We start from the raw sequence: 22,621 nt of genomic DNA, 5'->3' as shown, positions 1-22,621 counted from the left end.
CAGGTATCTGGATGGGTAGAGGGTATTCTTAAACCACTGGTATAGGATACACCCAGCTTCATTCAGGACACAACTGACCTATTGAATAAACTATCAGCAATAGGTCTTCTACCAGAAGGAACCATCCTGGCCACCATGGATGTGGAATCTTTGTACTCCAATATCCCACACCAGGATGGATTAAATGCCTGCAAATTCTTCCTGGAAAACACAGAGACTGATGCAAATTCTGTGGTGAAACTTATAAAATTCATCCTCACCCACAATTACTTTGAGTTTGACAAGAAGATCTATCTACAGGAGACTGGCACAGCAATGGGAAGTAAAATGGCCCCACAGTATGCAAATCTTTTCATGGCCACGCTTGAAAGGGACTTTCTGTCCTCATGTCCCATCAGGCCTCTGGCGTACTACCTCTACATTGATGACATTTTAATCATCTGGACGGAGCCTGAGCCACCGCTAAAGACGTTCCATGAACAGTTTAATCAATTTCATCCTACCATCAACTTGACACTCAACTACTCCTGCACTGAAATTAACTTTCTGGACACCATCATTAAGCTGCAGAACAATAAAATAGAGACATCCCTGTATCAGAAGCCAATCGACCGCCCAACATACCTTATATGGGACAGTTTCCATCCAAAACACATAAAAAACTATTGTCTACAGCCAAGCCATCAGATACAATCGTATATGTTCCAACCCAATAGATAGGGATAAACACCTTGGTCGCCTCAGAAAGACCTTTTTGAATCAGGGCTACCATCCAAGAACAATTGAAAATCAGATCACAAGAGCCACCAGAATATCAAGGAATCACCTGCTACATTACAAAGCTAACGAAGAAAATAACCGGGTACCTCTAGTGGTTACCTACAATCCAAATCTGGAGGTGCTAAGGGGAGCTGCATGGAAATTACAACCTTTACTACTACTTCAGAAAGATGCCCGCTTACAATCCATTTTTCCAGACCCCCCACTACTGTGTTTTAGGCAGCCCCCGAATCTAAGAAGCATCATTGTCAAGAGCTCCCTGTTCTCTCCAACAGCTGCAGGTACCTTTCCTTGCAAGTAGAAAAAATGTAAAACCTGTCCATTTATAATGACCACGGACAAGATAAAGATCCCCAACTCACATCAGGACTACAAAATCCCAGGTACTTTCAGCTGCGTCACTTCTAATGTGGTGTACCTAATTATTTGTACTAAATGTCCAACTGGGGGTCTGTATGTTGGGGAGACAGGGCAGAAACTGAGAACAAGGATGAACTCTCATCGCCATACAATAAGAGAAAAAAGAATGGATATACCTGTGGCAATACATTTGTCTCCCAAATCATAACATTATGGACATGAAATTGCTTGTACTAAAAGGTAGCTTCAAATCCCAGAGAGACAGGAGAGTGTGGGAATATAAACTGATGATGACCTTTGAAACTCTCACTGCAGGAATGAATGTGTCACATGGATTTATGGCTTTTTACATCAACTAAGGAACTTGCCCCTCAAACTATGTGGGGTCATCACAACAGAGACCCTAATCACAGAACAATAAAACAATCCTTATCTAAGAATTGGCCCAATATTTGCGGACGTAACTGTTTATCACCCATGGTAATTCTGCTTCATGTCACCTGGCTTATCCATGGTTTTTCCCCCTTTTTTTATACTATGTTGTGCATAAATATGTGATTCTTCAGAATTTGTTTTAGTCTTTGCCTGATGAAGAGACCTGTGTAGTCTCGAAAGCATGCTTTAATGAATCGGGGCCTATGTCCCTGGAAGCAGTGCGTTCATTATCTGCAAGGTCACAGATCTGAACATGATCCGTCTCCTGTAACCAGCGATATTGTGCTTGTGTAGTGCCACTGGGAATGCTGGGAGTTGGAGGTGACTTTCAGCAGACAGTCAGATTTGCATACCATGCGCATGACCAGCAAATTTTTATTTATTAGATTTAGAAACTTTTTTTTATGTGTAATACATGGACAACCCCTTTTTAAACTAAATGTTTGGCCAAGATAAAATATTAAAGCTTATACTCACCTCCTGTGTCAGTGCCATTCCAGGGATGTCAGCACTAGCGGTCCCGGGCCTGTGATGTCCAGCGCCTGCCCAATCAGAACTGGTGCCTCTGTCTCCGCCTTCGGACAAACTGAATATGAAGAGGAAGTGTGGACTGCAGCTGATCCCTGGCTTCCTCTTCATGTTCAGTTTGCCCAGAGACAGAGGCACCAGCGCTGATTGGGTGCTGGCGACGTGTCACAACACCACATCACAGCCCCGGGGAGACACCGTGGGTATGGCGCCGACACGGGACGCGAGTATAAAGTTTATTATTTTTGGAGGCCAAACAATTAGTTTGAGAATGGGTTTTTCTAGTACTGGATCACCCCCTTAAAATATTAAAACATTGCTTACTTTTAATGATAGGTACCCTTTAAGCTTGATTCTGAAATATTGGAGGAACATATAACATAAAAGTCCAGGAAGAAACCCAAGTACACAGAAAGCATACAAACCCACATATTGCCCTTTACTGGTACCCAAGTCTTCTTTTCCCATCAGTATTTATACAATTGTAGGGAGGCAGAAATAGAAACAAAATAGATAAAATTGTATTATATTTTTATATTTTCTTACACTATAGTTTCAGCTGCTTACTTTGCACTGGTTTTCACTGTTCTTCTTAACTGCCAAATAAACTCACAAAATAACTCAAAACAGTGTGTCATTGCACCTACTTCGGAGGAGAACATTTTAAAAATTCCCCAGGGTTCTGGCTTATATAGCGGAGATGTTTATCATATCCTATTTCTAACATAAGCTGCCAAGTGCAATCAGCAATTTTTTTGGAAACTGTTTTGAAAATGTATTTTGAATGCAATATATTTCATTGCCCATAAATGGATCATATGGCTTAGATAAAGGTTGAAAATATGAAATATATAAATTCACATTGTAAGAAACACAATATTAATATTGGATATAGGCAAAGAAGTTAGGCTTCACTGGTCAAAATTTCCTAGCAGTCATAGGTGTATGCATGTTGCCATCTACTCCTTTGATGCCGGTAAAAGCATTGATTAGGCTAGACTGAGTTTTCTTGCCAGATTTTTTACTTTCGCTCAAGAGAAGTAGCATGTGAATGCTAATAAGAATAAAACTTCATTGCTGTATGTGCGTGGTCAAGTTTTTCCACTGACATGACACGTGCTGGAACGCTCATGATCTAGGATGCAAACCCAACTTTCTGACACTGAACACAACATTGAGAACCCAAATCATTTGGCAATCTCCAGATTTCATATTGTCTTGCACACCGTCAAGGCACCCAGTGCCACAGATAGCAAAATAACCCCAAAAGATCTTTGAACCTCCACCATATTTGAATATAGGTACTGTGTTCTTTTCTTTGTAGGCCTCATTCTGTTTTCAGTAGAAGGTAGAATGATGTGCTTTACCAAAAAGCTCTATCTTTGTCTGATCTGTCTGGAGATGGCCTCATAACCTTGAGATTGTTGATATTGTTCAACTATTTGGTTCTCAAGTCCTCAGACAGTTCTTATCTCTTCATGGTTAGTGTGGCACACAAATATACACTATGCAAAGATTCAGTCAACTTCTCCCCGTTTTATCTGGTTTCAGGTGTGATTTTCACATTGCCCACACCTGTTACTTGCCACAGGTGAGTTTGAATGAGCATCACGTTTGACACAAAGTTGTTTACCCACAATTTTGAAATGGTGCCCACAATTTGTCTGACCCATTTGGGGGGCTTTGTGTGAAATGATGTCTAAGGCTACGTTCACATTTGCGTTCTGCCAGGCTGTGTTGGGTGCAGCCGCGGCGACGCATGCGCCATGCGCCCCTATATTTAACATGGGGGCGCATGGACATGCATGTGTTTTGCGATGCATGCATCTTTTTTGCTGCAAGCGTTAGGGCGCAGAGGACGCAGCAAGATGCATTTTTTTTGCATCCAAAATCCGGCAAAAAAAGGACGCATGCGTCGCAAAACTATACGTTTTGCATGTGTTCTTGTTTGCGTTGTGCGTTGCGTCGCCGACGCAGCAGCGCACAACGCAAATGTGAACGTAGCCTAATTTACCTTCCTCCATTGTTTTGAGTTGTTCCAAAACACACAAAGGAAATAAACAGGTGTACAGCAAAACATCTGTGATTGTAATAATTTTCTGGGAGAAATTTTTTATTTTCTGGAACAATTTCAAAGGTGCCAACACTTTTGGCCATAACTGTATTTATGTCCAAGTGTCCTTCGAATTACATAAATCTCCTTGCATTCTTTCTTTATCCTGTAATTATCAGTGCAATCATGATCTTCTTATATCAATGTTTGATAAAAAAAAAAAAGTAGTACCCATAATATTACATTTCAAAGTACTGTAATCTTATTAGGGCCTGACTTGTCACAGAAAATGAACAAACTCCTTAAAGAAACATCTCAATTTTTTTCCAACTATAAAATTCATAATTTCTCCACCAAAATATGAGCAGAACAGAATCTACTCAATGGAAAAGAACCATAAGCCTGAGAAAAGATAAATTACACATTTCTTCTGTTTATTTATACCAAACTTTCAGACAATATCCATCTTTCAAGCTAAAAAAAAAAAACACACACACACAAAAGAATGTGTCTGGAAAAAAAAAAAGATATATTTCCTTTCCCTCTACGATACCGGTGACAAATTCAGTTTATGGAATTTTATTACTAAGTGCAAATAATTCCCATAGTTGTAACAAACAAGAAACAGGTGCCGAGCTGAGCTTCATTTGCATATAAATGAAATCATTTCACTGCAAGACAGAATATTAGAAAATATACATTTTTATGCCAAACTCCTGATAGACTCACAAATATTAAGGTTATACATTGCAATTTTGAAAAGCATGTTGCATATCAATGACAGTGCCGTATAACGAAAATCCAATTATATTTAGTCTGTTTCAGTGTAATCCACTCAAAGAAGATACATTTTAATAAAAACAAGTTGAAATACAACTGCTAAATAATTGCATTCACCGAGGTCAACAAGGTATATCAAGGCTGACACGGGTATTCTTTTGTTTTAGAAATTTCAAATTAAAATGGCTAAAAGTGGCTGATGGAAATAATTTTAAAATACAATATTATTACTTTAGTTTGAAAGGTGACAGAACAGAGCTATACATTGTATAATTAGCAAATCTGCCTGGATTTGGAGACAAGAGCTTGTCACTTTTCTACTTGTGATTAATGTCCATAATGAAATAGAAGTAATGCTTCAGTGAGAGGCAAACTTTCTGCTTGCTGCAGTTCCGTTCCTCCTAGATAGATCATCTATCATTTGGTGATACCGGTCTATTGAATGTTAAAAAATAACATCTTGCTCTGACCCATGCGAATGGAAAATCACATGTAAGTATCCATCTCTAGTTTTAGCTTTCAAATGTCATGGAAAGAAACACATACAAGTTGGATTAATATTTAACGTATGCGCATTTTTCATGTTGATACAGGCTAAATGTCATGCTGTGCAATCTGGCCACATGAAGGCAGTTTTTTTTGTATGATCTAAGGCGCTGGAGAAAATTCTTGTAAAGACTCTAGGGGCCTTTGTATACAAGTTTTTGGCTACATCAAAAGGATATGTTTTCCCTGTAAATAAAAAAAAAAGGTCCACATTGGATTCTATGTTTGCCAAAAGAATCTCCTATTGGCATACATTTCACAAGCTAATATCTATGGGGTGAGGAGCCATTTTCTTTCAATTTATTACTGCGGTCAGTATACAAATATCATCTTCATATAGGAAGACTAGAACTGCAGTGCCACCTATTGAGGAGGGGGGATAGCAATCTTGAAAGTCAATATTGACCTTTAATAAGCCTTGTCATGTGACTAAGGAAAAATGCCAAACTAGACACTCCATTCCCAGACATTTGTTTCGGGGTGTTTACCCCTCATCAGCACTTTGCATTCCAAGAAAGGGAATTTGTATGTAGAGCTCTATCTTAAATGGTGTGTTAGCTCAACATCTGTTACATTCATTGTCTCTGGGACTGCCAGAAAAAGCGGAGTACAGGTCTCAGCTATTTCCTCTAGTCCCATTGATCTACAGAGCTTATTTATGGGAGTTTACTGGTTTCGGTCTCATGATTGCTAGGAGTCCAAGAGGTCAGACCTTTAGGAATCAGCATGTTATCCCTTGTAATATGGCTAAGGAATAACTTGTGATTTTGGTAAAACCTGTGTAAATATACCCACAACTCATCTCCAATCCACAGTTTTTGTTATAGCATAGCCCTTGTTGCTACTGTGCACTACAGAAAATTCACTGATTACTTCCTGTCCTAAGTGGAGTACACAATCTACTGCTAATGTGAATTTGATGAAGCCAAGTAACGAAGCTTGTTCACAATTTACATCCAACCTATATAAACGCCATGCAGATGTTGACATTACTGTGCATAATCTTGAGGCTTCACCACAACCAAATGAGATAATTATATTGGAGGAGATTTATCTGGCTAAATACGCAAACATTCTTATGCAATTTGCAGCAAAAGCTTGTCTTCAATCACTTGCACCATATTATGTGTTTTAATCGTTTTCTGCATCCTTTCTGACAAGAGGTTGTGACTTCGCTGAAAGACATGGCTTGGCAAAAAAGCAGAATGACATAACATGCAACACCGTGCTCCAAAATTTTAGCTTAAATTTCTAGCACAAAATAAGCCAACCAATAGATGGTGCAAACTTATACTATAAAGTATAACAAGACACCTAAAACTGCCCAAAAAAAGAAAAGCTTTATATATTATAAGTTCATGCATATATTATATACATGCAATCTCTCTGATTGATTTACAGGATTTTACTATTTATTTATATCATATACACTGTATCTGATTAGGACTTGCATATTTCTGTCTGGGCATAGCCACCATTAGCATCTTCTGTATTGTTCAACTTTTATATTTATTCATATATATTGGTTTTATCTATGATTGTTCAAATAAAGTTATTGTATTTTACTTGGCCTATATATAAAGCTTCTCTTTTTTGGTATATCTATCATGCTTTATGGCTTATTGCTAAGTAGTATAGTTTTAGGGGTCTTGTTATAATTTATAGTGTAAGTTTGCACCATATATTGGTTGGCTTATTTTGAGCCAGAAACGCGCGCACACACACATATATATTTTATATGTGTGTGTGTGAGTTTATATATACACATACAGACATGCAGCTAAAAAATAAAGGGAAGACTTAAACAACCCACTATAACTCCAACTCAATCTCACTTCTGTGCAATCAATTTGTCCAGTTATGAAGCCACACTGACTGTGAATCAATTTCTCCTGCTGTTGTGCAAATGGGACAGACAACAGGTAGAAATGATGGGCAATTAGCAAGACAACCCCTATAAAAGGAGTGGTTTTGAAGGGGGTGACCACAGACCATTTCTCTGTTCTCATCTTTTTGTGCTGTTTTGGTCATTTTTGCATTTTGTCATTGCTCTCTCCCCTAGAGGTACAGTAACATGAGGCGATGACTACAAACCACACAAGTTGCTCAGGTGATTCAGCTCATCCAGGATGGCACATCAATGCGAGCTGTGGCAAGAAGAATAGCTGTGTCTGTCAGCACAGTGTCGAAAACATATGTACCCTGGAATAAAAACAATGAATAATAAATGCTATGGAAAATAACATTATTAGTATTACTCTGCAGTAAGTAAATAAGTAGTAGCAATACATGTGAAAAAAACATAGGGCACTTATTTGTCTTTTTTTTTTTTTTTATAAAAAAAAGCATAAAGCCAATCCACTACAACAAGGTGTACCCAATCAGGATGGTTCTTCACTCTAGCGACTCACCTCACTAGGTGCCATTAGGCCATAAAATATATGGTGGCAGAGCAGGACCTTTGCCTGATTGTGTCTTACACCTGCCTGTGGGAAGCTAAGTAGACAAAATGCACAACCCAAAGTAGTGTGGGGACTCCCCCCAAATATAACAAGTAAAAATAAAAAACTAAAGAAAACTAAACCCATGGGGCAGCATACCTGTTAGTACTTTATAAGTACAAATTCACACTGCAGTCATTAACAGACAAAACCTAGAATACAAACAATATGTAGATATCTTGCAGTAAGTGATTAAGTAGCAATACATGTAAAAAACACTGAATAGTTAGTTGACTTTTTTATCAAAAAAGCGCAAAACCATTACGACAAGGTATAATACCGACTGCAAAAATCCACCAGATTTATCAAAACGGCATGAACCACTATACATTTACTGCATTTTAAAACTGTTTTGTCTAAGTTTGTGCTGTCTAAAAATTAGATCGTATTAATAAGTAATTATGCTCCATAGTCTCCTCTTGTATTAGCTGTATATTGCCCCTGGTTTTGGTAGCACTCAGTTCTCTATTGGTTACAATTCATTGAACAATAATCTATATGTACACAGTAGCTCAGTGGTTAGCACTGCACCGCTGGGGTCCTGAGTAGAGTTGAGCAAATTTGGTTTCCTGGATCGCGTCGACTGATCATCTGATCGGTGTTGCAGCTGCATGTGTTGCGGCTGTGTCACAGTCACTGCACATGCATGGAGAGCCCAACAAACAGGCTCTCCATGCATGTGCTGTGACACAGCCGCAACACATGCAGCTACGGTGTGGATTAGCCGGCGCAATCCAGGAAGCAAGGTTCCCTCTGCAGCTTATTCGGTAAGCGTTATAGCTTGCCGAATAAGAGGGAACCCAGACAAATTTGCTCAACTCTTTTCCTGGGTTAAAATCCCACCAAGGACAACATCTGCAAGGAGTTTGTATATTCTCCCCGTGTTTGTGTGGGCTTCCTCTGTGTTTTTCAGTTTCATCCTACACTCCAAAGACATACTGATAGGGAATCTAGATTGTGAGCCCCATTGGGGACAGCGATGAAATTGTATGTAAAGCACTGCGGAATATGATAGCGCTATATAAGCAATGTTTAATAATAAACAATGCTATTCACTTGGGAGCAATATGAGGTATCACAGGAATTGTTTCTATTTAAAAGTCAAGCTTTTTTGCTGTGCTCATAAGCCACATCGCAGGAAACTCAAATACAGCCTTTGTCCAAAACAAAGTAAAACAAACAACAAGTCCATACAATCATGCTGGTTAGTCCGCCTGGCTTAGAGTCCAGGTTCTTAGTCCTTTAGCAAAAGCACTCAATCCAGGAGAGCTGCACACCTCCATACACACACAGACATGTGTGAGACAAAGCAGCTCTCAATTTACAAATAGAAACCACACCCAGGGGTGGAGATATGGTGAGCAGCCATCTCTCCCAACTCCAAGTATATCTCCCCTCCACTAGGTGTCCAGCAGCCACTTTACAAAGTCTAATAACTAGTTAAAGGCACTTGTATGCGAGTGGGTGTCACTTTACTGATGAAGCTTATGGGTAATTCAAAATTCCCACAGCAGTGCTCTTGGTTTATTTTAGCCTCTGTATTACAGACTCTTAGATTTTTATCAGGTTGTATGTTTACCCGAGTTTGGATTAGGAGAATTGTTGGTACATGACACAGTCTAAAATGTAGCCACGTTATAGCCATCTGAAAATGGCAAAGTGATAAATAAGTTTGTAAATAACCAAGTATTTTGGCTCTTCTATAAACCAAGTATATTAACCCCTTTCCAACGTTGGGCGTAATAATATGCCCATGTCAGACTCCTTCCATTTGATGTGGGCTCCGGCATTGAGCCCACATCTTTCTCAGCACATGTCAGCTGTTTTGAACAGCTGACATTTGCCTCTAACAGCCGCAGGTGGAATCGCGATCCACCCGAGGCTGTAAGCCATTTAATTGCTGCTGTCAATCTTTGACAGCGGCATTTAACGTGCACTTCTGGGAAATGCGCCAGAAACCCTGCCCATCGGTGACCCAGTCACGTGATCGCGGGTCACCGATGGGTTGGCGTGACAACCCGATGGTCAGCGCTCATAGCAAGTGAGCATTTCTGCTACATACAGGCGATGTGATCATCGCCTGTATGTAGCAGAGCCGATCAGACAACTGCAGTTTCTAGTCTCCCATGGAGATTATTGAAGCGGCTATAACAAAGCTTAAAAAAAAAATAAAAAAAAAAATGTAAGAAATATAAAAGTTCAAATCACCCCCCTTTCATCCCATTCAAAATAAAACAACAAAAAAATCAAACATACACATATTTGGTATCGGCGCATTCAGAATCGCCTGATAAATATAATAATTAATTAACCTGATCACTAAAAGGTGTAATGAGTAAAAAGTCAAAGCACCAAAATTACGCTTTTTTGGTGGCCAATACATTGCAATAACGGGTGATGAAAAGATCATATCTACACCAAAATGGTATCAATAAAAACATCAGCTTGGTGCGCAAAAAATAATTCCTCACCCAACCTGAGAACACAAAAAATGGAGACGCTACGGGTATCAGAAAATGGCACTTTTTTTTTTACTAAAGTTTAGATTTTTTTTTCACTACATAAATAAAAAAGAACCTAGACATGTTTGGTGTCTATGTACTCGCAATGACCTGGAGAATCATAATGACAGGTCAATATTGGCACTTAGTGAACATGTTAAGAAATAAAAACCAACTGTTGAATTGCATTTTTTTGCAATTTCAACGCACTTTGAATTTTTTCTTGTTTTTCAGTTCACAATATGTTAAAACCAGTGGTGTTGTTCAAAAGTACAACTCATCCCTCAAAAGACAAGCCTTCACATGGCCATTTTGACCAAAAAATAAAAAAAAGTTATGGCTCTGGGAAGAAGGGGAGCAAAAAAACGGAAAATGGACCAGAGGTTAAAGAAGCACTCCCATCAAATTTTTTATCCTCTTTATAGATTGCATTCATCACATTACACAGCACTGTGTACTTACAATTGCTCATTTTCCTTTCTACCCAGATAATTATTCTCTTTTCTATTAGTTATATGACATCACATGATGAAAAACTGACCAGCTGAATCCTTCTAAGCTCTGTGTAGAAACAGTAAATCTCTTTTCCCTGTACGAGTCTTCATCATTACAATTCTACATCACTGAAAAGTCCCTAGTAGCCTGACTAGTCAGCTAGTCTCATTTAATCACATGATGACATAGACCTAATGGAAGAGAGAAGAATTAACTGGGTAGAAAGGCAAAATGAGCAATTGCAAGTACCCAGTGCATTATTATGTGATGAATGCAATATATTGGGAGGATAAAAATGTTGATGGGAGGAGGAGGAGTGCTTCTTTAAACACTGGATTAGCAGAAGAAATGAATGAGCTGGGGTGCATAAAGGGGAGAGTGCTACATGAAAAAGACCCTTTCTGTTGATGATGCATGGCAGTAAAGCTTCCTGTTATGATCCGGTGACCTAGGAGCTGCATGAGAACATTCACTGGAGAAAGTGGCCACTGTACTGACCGCAATCCTGAACTAACACCACAACTAGAAGTAGCCGTGGAGTGTACCTAACACACCTAGACACCTCGTCACAGCCGGAGAACTAAATACCCCTAAAGATGGAAATAGGAATACTATCTTGCCTCAGAGAAAATCCCCAAAGGATAGACAGCCCCCTACAAATATTGGCGGTGAGTCGGAGGGGAAAAACATACACAGGCAGAAAAACAGGATTAGCACAGGATGCCACTCTAGCTAGATAGGACAGGATAGGACAGAGTTCTGTGCGGTCAGTATAAAAAACCCTTCAAAACATCCACAGCAGAATATACAAAAACTTCCTACATCTTTACTAAAAGATGTAGGAGCGTAAATCTGCAACTCCAGTGAATCCTACAATCAGAGCAGGAATAAAACTGAAACAAGCACACAGGCAGTGTGCCACAGAAACAAAAACCAAACACTTATCTTTGCTGAAATAGGCAGCGAGCAGGAGAAGCCAGAAAGTGATCCAACACTTCACAAGGAACATTGACTACTGGCAAGGGCTAAAGGATCCTGCCCACTTAAATATCCCAGTCAGAATTGTAATCATCCGATACACCAGGCCAGGTCTGTGACTAAGAGACAACTGCATTCCCACCTACAACCACTGGAGGGAACCCAAGAGCAGAATTCACAACAGTACCCCCCCCCCCTTGAGGAGGGGTCACCGAACCCTCATCAGGGCTCCCAGGACGATCAGGACAAGCCAGATGAAAGGCACGGACCAAATCAGCAGCATGGACATCAGAGGCAAAAACCCAAGAATTATCCTCCTGGCCATAACCCTTCCATTTGACCAGGTACTGGAGCTTCCGCCTCGAAAAACGGGAATCCAAAATCTTCTCAACAACATATTCCAACTCCCCATCAACCAACACAGGGACCGGAAAATCAACAGAGGGAACAACGGGCTCCACATATTTCCGCAACAAAGATCTATGGAAGACATTATGGATAGCAAAAGAGGCTGGAAGTGCCAGTCGAAAAGACACCGGATTAATAATCTCAGAAATCCCATAAGGACCAATAAACCGAGGCTTAAACTTAGGAGAAGAAACCTTCATAGGAACATGATGGGAAGACAACCAGACCAGATCCCCAACCCGAAGCCGGGAACCAACACAATGGCGACGATTAGCAAAACGTTGAGCCTCCTCTTGAGACAACACAAACTTGTCCACCACATGAGCCCAAATCTGCTGCAACCTGTCCACCATAGAATCCACACCAGGACAGTCAGAAGGCTCAACCTGCCAAGAAGAAAATCGAGGATGAAAACCAAAATTACAAAAGAAAGGCGAAACCAAGGTAGCAGAACTAGCCCGATTATTAAGGGCAAACTCGGCCAATGGCAAGAAGGCCACCCAATCATCCTGATCAGCAGACACAAAGCATCTCAAATAAGTCTCCAAGGTCTGATTAGTTCGCTCGGTCTGGCCATTTGTCTGAGGATGAAACGCAGAAGAAAAAGACAAATCAATGCCCAGCCTAGCACAAAAGGCCCGCCAAAACCTAGAAACAAACTGGGAACCTCTGTCGGACACAATATTCTCCGGAATACCATGCAAACGAACCACATGCTGAAAGAACAACGGAACCAAATCTGAAGAGGAAGGCAATTTAGGTAAGGGCACCAAATGAACCATCTTAGAGAACCGGTCACAAACAACCCAGATAACAGACATCTTCTGGGAGACCGGAAGATCAGAAATAAAATCCATCAAAATATGCGTCCAGGGCCTCTCAGGGACTGGCAATGGCAAAAGCAACCCACTAGCACGGGAACAACAAGGCTTGGCCCGTGCACAAGTCCCACAGGACTGCACAAAAGAACGCACATCACGTGACAATGAAGGCCACCAAAAGGACTTACCAACCAAATCTCTGGTACCAAAAATGCCAGGATGACCGGCCAACACAGAACAGTGAACCTCAGAAATCACTCTACTAGTCCATCTGTCAGGAACAAACAATTTCCCCACAGGACAGCGGTCAGGTTTGTCAGCCTGAAATTCCTGAAGAACCCATCGTAAATCAGGGGAAATGGCAGAAAGGACCACCCCCTATTTCAGAATACCGACCGGCTCTAAGACCTCAGGAGAATCAGGCAAAAAACTCCTAGAGAGGGCATCAGCCTTAATATTCTTAGAACCCAGAAGGTACGAGACCACAAAATCAAAACGGGAAAAAAACAAGGACCATCGAGCCTGTCTAGGATTCAGCCGTTTGGCAGACTCGAGGTAAATCAAATTCTTATGATCGGTCAAGACCACAATACGGTGCTTAGCTCCCTCAAGCCAATGTCGCCACTCCTCAAACGCCCACTTCATAGCCAACAACTCCCGATTGCCGACATCATAATTGCGTTCAGCAGGCGAAAACTTACGGGAAAAGAAGGCACACGGTTTCATTAAGGAACCAACAGGATCCCTCTGAGACAAAACGGCCCCTGCCCTAATCTCAGAAGCATCAACCTCAACCTGAAACGGAAGAGAAACATCCGGTTGGCGCAACACTGGAGCAGAAGTAAATCGACGTTTAAGCTCCTGAAAGGCAGAGACAGCAGCAGAGGACCAATTCGCCACATCAGCGCCTTTCTTCGTCAAATCGGTCAAGGGTTTAACCACGCTGGAAAAATTTGCAATGAAACGGCGATAAAAATTTGCAAAACCCAAAAATTTCTGAAGGCTCTTCACAGATGTGGGCTGAATCCAATCATGAATGGCCTGAACCTTAACCGGATCCATCTCTATAGGCGAAGGAGAAAAAATGAAACCCAAAAAAGAGACTTTCTGCACCCCAAAGAGGCACTTAGACCCTTTCACAAACAGGACATTGTCACGAAGGATCTGAAATACCATCCTGACCTGTTGCACATGAGACTCCCAATCATAGGAAAAAATCTAAATATCATCCAAATATACAATCAAGAATTTATCAAGATAAGTCCGGAAGATGTCATGCATGAAGGACTGAAAAACAGATGGAGCATTAGAGAGTCCGAATGGCATCACAAGGTATTCAAAATGGCCTTCGGGCGTATTAAACGCAGTTTTCCATTCATCACCCTGCTTAATACGAACAAGATTATATGCCCCCCGAAGGTCAATCTTCGTAAACCAACTAGCTCCCTTAATCCTAGCAAACAAATCGGAAAGCAAAGGTAAAGGGTATTGAAACTTGACCGTGATTTTATTCAAGAGGCGATAATCTATACAGGGTCTCAAGGAACCATCTTTTTTAGCAACAAAAAAGAACCCCGCTCCCAACGGTGAAGAAGATGGCCGAATATGCCCTTTCTCCAAAGACTCCTTAATATAGCTCCGCATGGCGGTATGTTCAGGCACAGATAGATTAAAAAGTCGACCCTTAGGAAACTTACAGCCTGGAATCAAGTCAATAGCACAATCGCAGTCCCTGTGCGGTGGAAGGAAACTGGACTTGGGCTCATCGAATACATCCTGAAAATCAGACAAAAACTCTGGAATTTCAGAAGGTGAAGAAGAGGAGATTGACATCAAAAGGAACATCATTATGAACCCCCTGACAACCCCAACTAGTCACAGACATGGACTTCCAGTCCAACACAGGATTATGTACCTGCAACCATGGAAAACCCAGCACGATAGCATCATGCAAGTTATGCAACACCAGGAATCGAGAATCTTCCTGATGGGCTGGCGCCATGCGCATGGTCACCTGTGTCCAAAACTGGGGCTTATTTTTAGCCAAGGGTGTAGCATCAATGCCTCTTAAAGGAATAGGGTTCTGCAGAGGCTGCAAGGGAAAACCACAACGCTTGGCAAACTCAAAATCCATTAAATTCAAGGCGGCGCCTGAATCCACAAACGCCATGACAGAAAATGATGACAATGAGCAGATCAAGGACACAGATAACAGAAATTTAGGTTGTACAGTACTGATGGTAATGGAACTGGCGATCCTCTTTGTCCGCTTAGGGCAGACAGAAATGACATGAGAAGCGTCGCCACAATAATAACACAACCTATTTTGACGTCTGAAACCTTGTCGTTCCATTCTAGACAGAATTCTATCACATTGCATAGGCTCAGAAATTTGCTCTGAGGATAACGCCACAGCGCGCACAGTTCTGCGCTCCCGCAGGCGTTGGTCAATCTGAATGGCCAGAGACATAGAATTACTCAGACCGGAAGGCGTGGGAAACCCCACCATAACATCTTTAATGGATTCAGAAAGCCCCCTTCTGAAAATTGCCGCCAAAGCATCATTATTCCATTTAGTCAACACAGACGATTTTCTGAATTTCTGACAATACAATTCTGCCGCCTCTTGACCCTGAGACAAGGCCAACAAGGTTTTCTCAGCTTGATCCACAGAATTAGGTTCATCATATAATAGTCCTAAAGCCTGAAAAAAGGAGTCACTATTAAGCAAAGCCGGATTCCCAGATTCCAGGGAAAACGCCCAATCCTGCGGGTCGCCACGCAGTAGGGAGATTACGATTTTTACTTGCTGAATGGAATCACCAGAGGATCGAGGTCTCAGGTCAAAAAACAGTTTACAGTTGTTTTTAAAACTCAAAAACTTAGACCTGTCACCAGAAAACAAATCAGGAATAGGAATCTTCGGTTCTAAAGCAGGAGTTTGAACAATATAATCAGAAATACCTTGCACCCTAGCAGCAAGCTGGTCTACATGAGAAACTAATTCCTGAACATTCATGCTTGCACCAGGCTCCTCAGGCACCCAGAGATAAAGAGGGAGGAGAAGACAAAACAGACTGGAGAAAAAAAATGGCTCAAGAGCTTCCTTCCCTTCTTCTGAGATGCATTTAACTCATTGTTGGCCAGTAGTACTGTTATGATCCGGTGACCTAGGAGCTGCATGAGAACATTCATTGGAGAAAATGGCCACTGTACTGACCGCAATCCTGAACTAACATCGCAACTAGAAGTAGCTGTGGAGTGTACCTAACACACCTAGACACTTCGTCACAGCCGGAGAACTAAATACCCCTAAAGATGGAAATAGGAATACTATCTTGCCTCAGAGAAAATCCCCAAAGGATAGACAGCCCCCTACAAATATTGGCGGTGAGTCGGAGGGGAAAAAACATACACAGGCAGAAAAACAGGATTAGCACAGGAGGCCACTCTAGCTAGATAGGACAGGATAGGACAGAGTTCTGTGCGGTCAGTATAAAAACCCTTCAAAACATCCACAGCAGAATATACAAAAACTTCCTACATCTTTACTAAAAGATGTAGGAGCGTAAATCTGCAACTCTAGTGAATCCTACAATCAGAGCAGGAATAAAACTGAAACAAGCACATAAGCAGTGTGCCACAGAAACAAAAACCAAACACTTATCTTTGCTGAAATAGGCAGCGAGCAGGAGAAGCCAGAAAGTGATCCAACACTTCACAAGGAACATTGACTACTGGCAAGGGCTAAAGGATCCTGCCCACTTAAATATCCCAGTCAGAATTGTAATCATCCGATACACCAGGCCAGGTCTGTGACTCAGAGACAACTGCATTCCCACCTACAACCACTGGAGGGAACCCAAGAGCAGAATTCACAACAGCTTCCCTTATGTAACTACCGGAGCGACCCATGTTTTCCCCCACAGTATGACCCTCAGGAGAGTTATCTCTTTCTCTTCTGCGCCCATAAAATTTTCTTCATATATGACGCATATGTCCTAACATTAATCCATCAAAATGGGTGAGGGTTTTGGCCTCGTAATACGAAGCTGCTAAACCATTCAACACACAAGTCGTCTGATTAACCCCTTTCTGACATGTGACTTACTGTCCCGTCGAGGTGGGGTGGGCCCGTATGACCACTGATGGGATAGTACGTCATAGCGATCAGCCACGCTCACGGGGTGTCAGCGTACTCAGGACAAATTGGACAACAACTTTTGGGGTCCAATTTCAACTGTTACCCTTGGAAAAATACAAAACTGGGGGTAAAAAATAATTTTTGTGGAAAAAAAAGATTTTTTATTTTCACGGCACTGCATTATAAACTGTAGTGAAACACTCGGGGCTTCAAAGTTCTCACAACACACCTAGATAAGTTCCTTGGGGGTCTAGTTTCCAATATGGGGTCACTTGTGGGGGATTTATACTGTTTAGGTACATTAGGGGCTCTGCAAACGCAATGTGACGCCTGCAGACCATTCCATCTAAGGGTACCGTCACACAAACGATGCTGCAGCGATACGACAACGATGTTGATCGTTGCAGCGTCGCTGTGTGGTCGCTGGAGATCTGTCACACAGACAGCTCTCCAGCGACCAACGATCCCGAAGTCCCCTGGTAACCAGGGTAAACATCGGGTTACTAAGCGCAGGGCCGCGCTTAGTAACCCGATGTTTACCCTGGTTACCAGCGTAAACGTAAAAAAACAAACATTACATACTTACATTCCGTGTCTGTCCTCCGGCGCTGTGCTTTCCTCTGCACTGTCAGCGCCGGTCAGCCGTAAAGCAGAGCGGTGACGTCACCGCTGTGCTTTCTGGCTGGCCGGCGCTGACACAGGATGCAGGAGGAGTGCAGAGAAGCACAGCGCCGGGGACAGACAGCTGAAGGTAAGTATGTAGTGTTTGTTTTTTTACGTTTACGCTGGTAACCAGGGTAAACATCGGGTTACTAAGCGCGGCCCTGCGCTTAGTAACCTGATGTTTACCCTGGTTACCAGTGAAGACATCGCTGAATCGGCGTCACACACGCCGATCCAGCGATGTCAGCGGGAGATCCAGCGACGAAAGAAAGTTTCAGACGATCTGCTACGACGTACGATTCTCAGCGGGGTCCCTGATCGCAGTAGCGCGTCACACAGCGAGATCGTAACGATATCGCTGGAACGTCACGGATCGTGCCGTCCTAGCGATCAAAGTGCCACTGTGTGACGGTACCCTAAGTCTGCATTCCAAATGGTGCTCCTTCCCTTCCGAGCTCTGCCATGCGCCCAAACAGTGGTTTAGCCCCACATATGGGGTATCAGCGTACTCAGGACAAATTGTACAACTTTTGTTGTCCAATTTCTTCTCTTACCCTTCCAAAAATAAAAAATTGGGGGCGAAAATATCATTTTTGTGAAAAAATATGATTTTTTATTTTTACGGCTATGCATTATAAACTTCTGTGAAGCACTAGGTGGGTCAAAGTGCTCACCACATATCTAGGTAAGTTCCTTAGGGGGTCTACTTTCCAAAATGGTGTCACTTGGGGGGGGGTTTCAATGTTTAGGCACATCAGTGGCTCTCCAAACGCAACATGGCGTCCCATCTCAATTCCTGTCAATTTTGCATTGAAAAGTCAAACGGCGCTCCTTCCCTTCCGAGCTCTCCCATGCTCCCAAACAGTGGTTTACTCCAACATATGTGGTATCAGCGTACTCAGGACAAATTCTGCAACAACTTTTGGGGCCCATTTTATCCTGTTACCCTTTGTAAAGTAAAACAAATTGGAGCTGAAGTACGGTAATTTTTTTGCGAAAAAAAGTTAAATGTTCATTTTTATTTAAACATTCTAAAAATTCCTGTGAAACACCTGAAGGGTTAATAAACTTTTTGAATGTGGTTTTGAGCACCTTGAGGGGTGCAGTTTTTAGAATGGTGTCACACTTGGGTATTTTCTATCATATAGACCCCTCAAAATGACTTCAAATGAAATGTGGTCCCTAGAAAAAAAAATGGTGTTGTAAAAATGAGATATTGCTGGTCAACTTTTAACCCTTATAACTCCCTAACAAACAAAAAAATTTGGCTCCAAAATTGTGCTGATGTAAAGTAGACATGTGGGAAATGTTACTTATTAAGTATTTTGTGTGACATATCTTTGTGATTTAATTGCATAAAAATTCAAAGTTGGAAAATTGCGAAATTTTCACCAAAAATCCGTTTTTTTTCACAAATAAACGCAGGTAATATCCAAGAAATGTTACCAGTAACATGAAGTACAATATGTCACGAGAAAACATTGTCAGAATCACTGGGATCCGTTGAAGCGTTCCAGAGTTATAACCTCATAAAAGGGGCAGTGGTCAGAATTGTAAAAATTGGCCAGGTCATTAACGTGCAAACCACCTTGGGGGTAAAGGGGTTAATAAAACAAGACAATTCTGAAATATTGTGGCAGAATATTAAGATAGCGCTGAATATTTAATAACAAAAAATGTTTCTGATGTGATTTCTGCAGAAAAACTGCAAATCAGCAATTAGTATTAATCCCGGAGTGTTTTCTTTCTCCATCTCACATCAATATGATTTCCTTGCCTGGTCCATCTGGACCCGCTCCTTTACAGAATATGCTTATAAGTCTTCATATAGCTTCAGGCAAGTCTACAAAACGTCCATCTGTCTTTCTGAGCTTTTCTTCGACTCTCACGCTCGTGTCATTCATGAAATTTCTGATGAGAAGAGAAGATCATGGTTACAATTGTGTCATACCATTAATGAGGAGGCGACATACTAGCGTGAGTAAGAACGCATCAGAGTCGGGGGAACAAGATATAAATATAGGAGTGTATTTTTCAAAGTACTCTGCACTCATTTTATGTAAATCCAGTCTTCCAATTTCTTCATGTAATTTATCTTGTCAGAGCTGCCAGACACAAGTAAATAAAAACTTTTTTTTCTTTAATGAAATTTGGGATTAAATAGGTTTTGATTGTAATATGTAGGGATTTGATGTGAGAATGAACAGTAGTCCTAGAGAAATACAACATTTTAGATTTTATATTAGGACACTAATAAATCTTAACATACATCCAATTAAAATAATACATTGGTGCAGCCTCTAATCCTCCTGGGTAAACATCTTTTTAGCATCTTGAGGCAGAGAAGAAATATAAGAATGCCAGTCAATAGCTTTGTCATATGCAAATTACACACATTCCCCTGAAAATAAAACACACAGCTACTTATAAGAATTATACCCGTGGTTTAAAATATACAGTTAGTAATAATATGGTGTCTTATACCTTTCAGAGTCTTAAAATAGAAAATAGAAGTGATAGATATGAAATATATACCCAGTCTTCCTCCATAACTCACGCACTAATGAAATTATGAAAAGCATTTCTCTCTTCTCTACTGAATATAGTATTTAATTTAACTCTTAAAGCAAATCTGTCACCAGATTTGTTTTTTTTACCCCATCTGAGTGCAGCATGATGTAGGGGAAGAGACCCTGATTCCAGCGATGTATCACTTACTGGGCTGCTTGCTGCAGTTTTGATAAAATCACTTTTTCCGCTGCAGTCCTAGCAGTTCTCTGAATGCTGAGCTCTGTATAACCCCACCAACACCATTGATTGGCAGCTTTCTGTGTACACTGTGCATAGGCAGAAGGCTGCCAATCAGTGGTGAGGGTGGGGTTATAGAGTGATTATGAATATGGAGGACTACCTGGTAGCAGGTTTACTAATCATGAAGTGATAGAATGACTATTTTAACAGCAGAACAGGTGCCTACCAAAAAAGGCAACTTATATATCAAAATACGAAAATGGTTGTACTTAATTGTGTTAAAGCATAGGAAGTAAAACTTTCACTGGCAAGGAAGAAAAGGTGTGGCCAGATTTTATAAGGAGAGGAAATGACCAGGTCAGGAACAGCTGTGAGATGGAGCTGCAAGTTTCTAACCAGCATAGAAAGAGTTGTTAACCTCTTCAGCACCAAAGGAAACAAAATCCATTTAACATGAAACACACACAGGCTAAATGATATGCTATCAATGCTATTGATAATCTGCAATTAACAATATGTAGTGATTGTCTAACCCCAGGTCTCCCAGGAAGAAGTGACCCACTCGTGACAATTGCTCTGCTATTTAACTGAGCTGGCAGTCCCAGATAGCTGTCAGCCGTAGCTGAAGCTAATTATGGTTGTTTAACTCTCTGCCTTGTATTTTGCTTATTGATTTATTGCTTCCTGACCTTGGACTTCATTCTAACCATGTGTTTGGTTAACCCCTTTGCTCTGATCTGCTATCCTCCTGGTATTTTGACCTTGTACTGTTACCTGAATTGACTTCTCTCTGTTTATGACGTACCCTCCTGGCTATTGACCTCCGACTTATCCCGAGTCATTAAAGAGAGGGGCCAGGGGACTTTGATCTTAAATGGTCAAACTCAGGGCTTGGGCTGGTGTTAATATCAGGACAGTCTGAGACTAGGGCTCTGCTTTATTGAAAACACAATTAGCATAAGAATCCAAATGTATCACTTATTCCAAAGGAACATATATTTTAGTATTTGCTACATGACCAGAAGAACATCAAAGCCAAATATTTTTGAACATGTCATGGAGAATCTACTTGAGAAATCAATTAACTTTAGAGACAGTAGACCATGGAGAAAATATCAGTTGTGTTATTTGGTATAAAATGAGCTACACAACAAGTGTCTAGGACTGAGGGCATACTAGCAATAAAACTACTATTACCCATATGATACCGATCGCTTGACAGAGGCCATAATTGTGTTCCTTTCGTCTTTATTGGGGCATTATACATCATCCGTACTTTTATTTTCTGCATGGATAGCTCTAGTAAAAATATATGCCATGCAGTATACTTGTTTTTTCATATAAATTGGAATCCTATGAATTACTGATGCCACCAAATGCTCACGTCGGAACTAGACTGTGCTGCATTAGGAACTATTATTTGGGATTCTAAAGTCCACTTGATAAAGAGGCAGACGATTTAGAATCCCTTATGATCTGCATACAGGTTCAGCCTTTAAGGGCAGAATTCAGCTTTCTAAGCTCTAATTAACCACCTATAAATATCACTTGGACAGTTGTTACCCAAAATCCAAGACCTCAAGAACCAGTCCTGCATATCTCCATAAAATGAATATACAAAACTAAAAAAAAAAAATCCTGCAGTTTTTATTTTAATTAACATGGCATTAATGTGGAAAAGGTTATGCTGTCCTTATATATTCAGTGTGAATATGCCCTTCATCTTTAATAAGACCCCTGAAGACTAATAACTGGAGAAGAGCTCACCCTTTGAGAACACTGCCAGCAACTTTGCTTGCAGAAGTCATCTTCACGCCACTCTGTTTAGTTAAATATTACAATTGTGTATGCATAAGAATAAGTACGAAATGAAAAGC

Source organism: Ranitomeya imitator, chromosome 8 (assembly GCF_032444005.1).
Source record: "Ranitomeya imitator isolate aRanImi1 chromosome 8, aRanImi1.pri, whole genome shotgun sequence".
In the NCBI taxonomy this organism is placed as follows: Eukaryota; Metazoa; Chordata; class Amphibia; order Anura; family Dendrobatidae; genus Ranitomeya; species Ranitomeya imitator.
The sequence above is the reverse complement of the archived record's forward strand: the minus strand, read 5'-3'. Positions refer to the sequence as shown.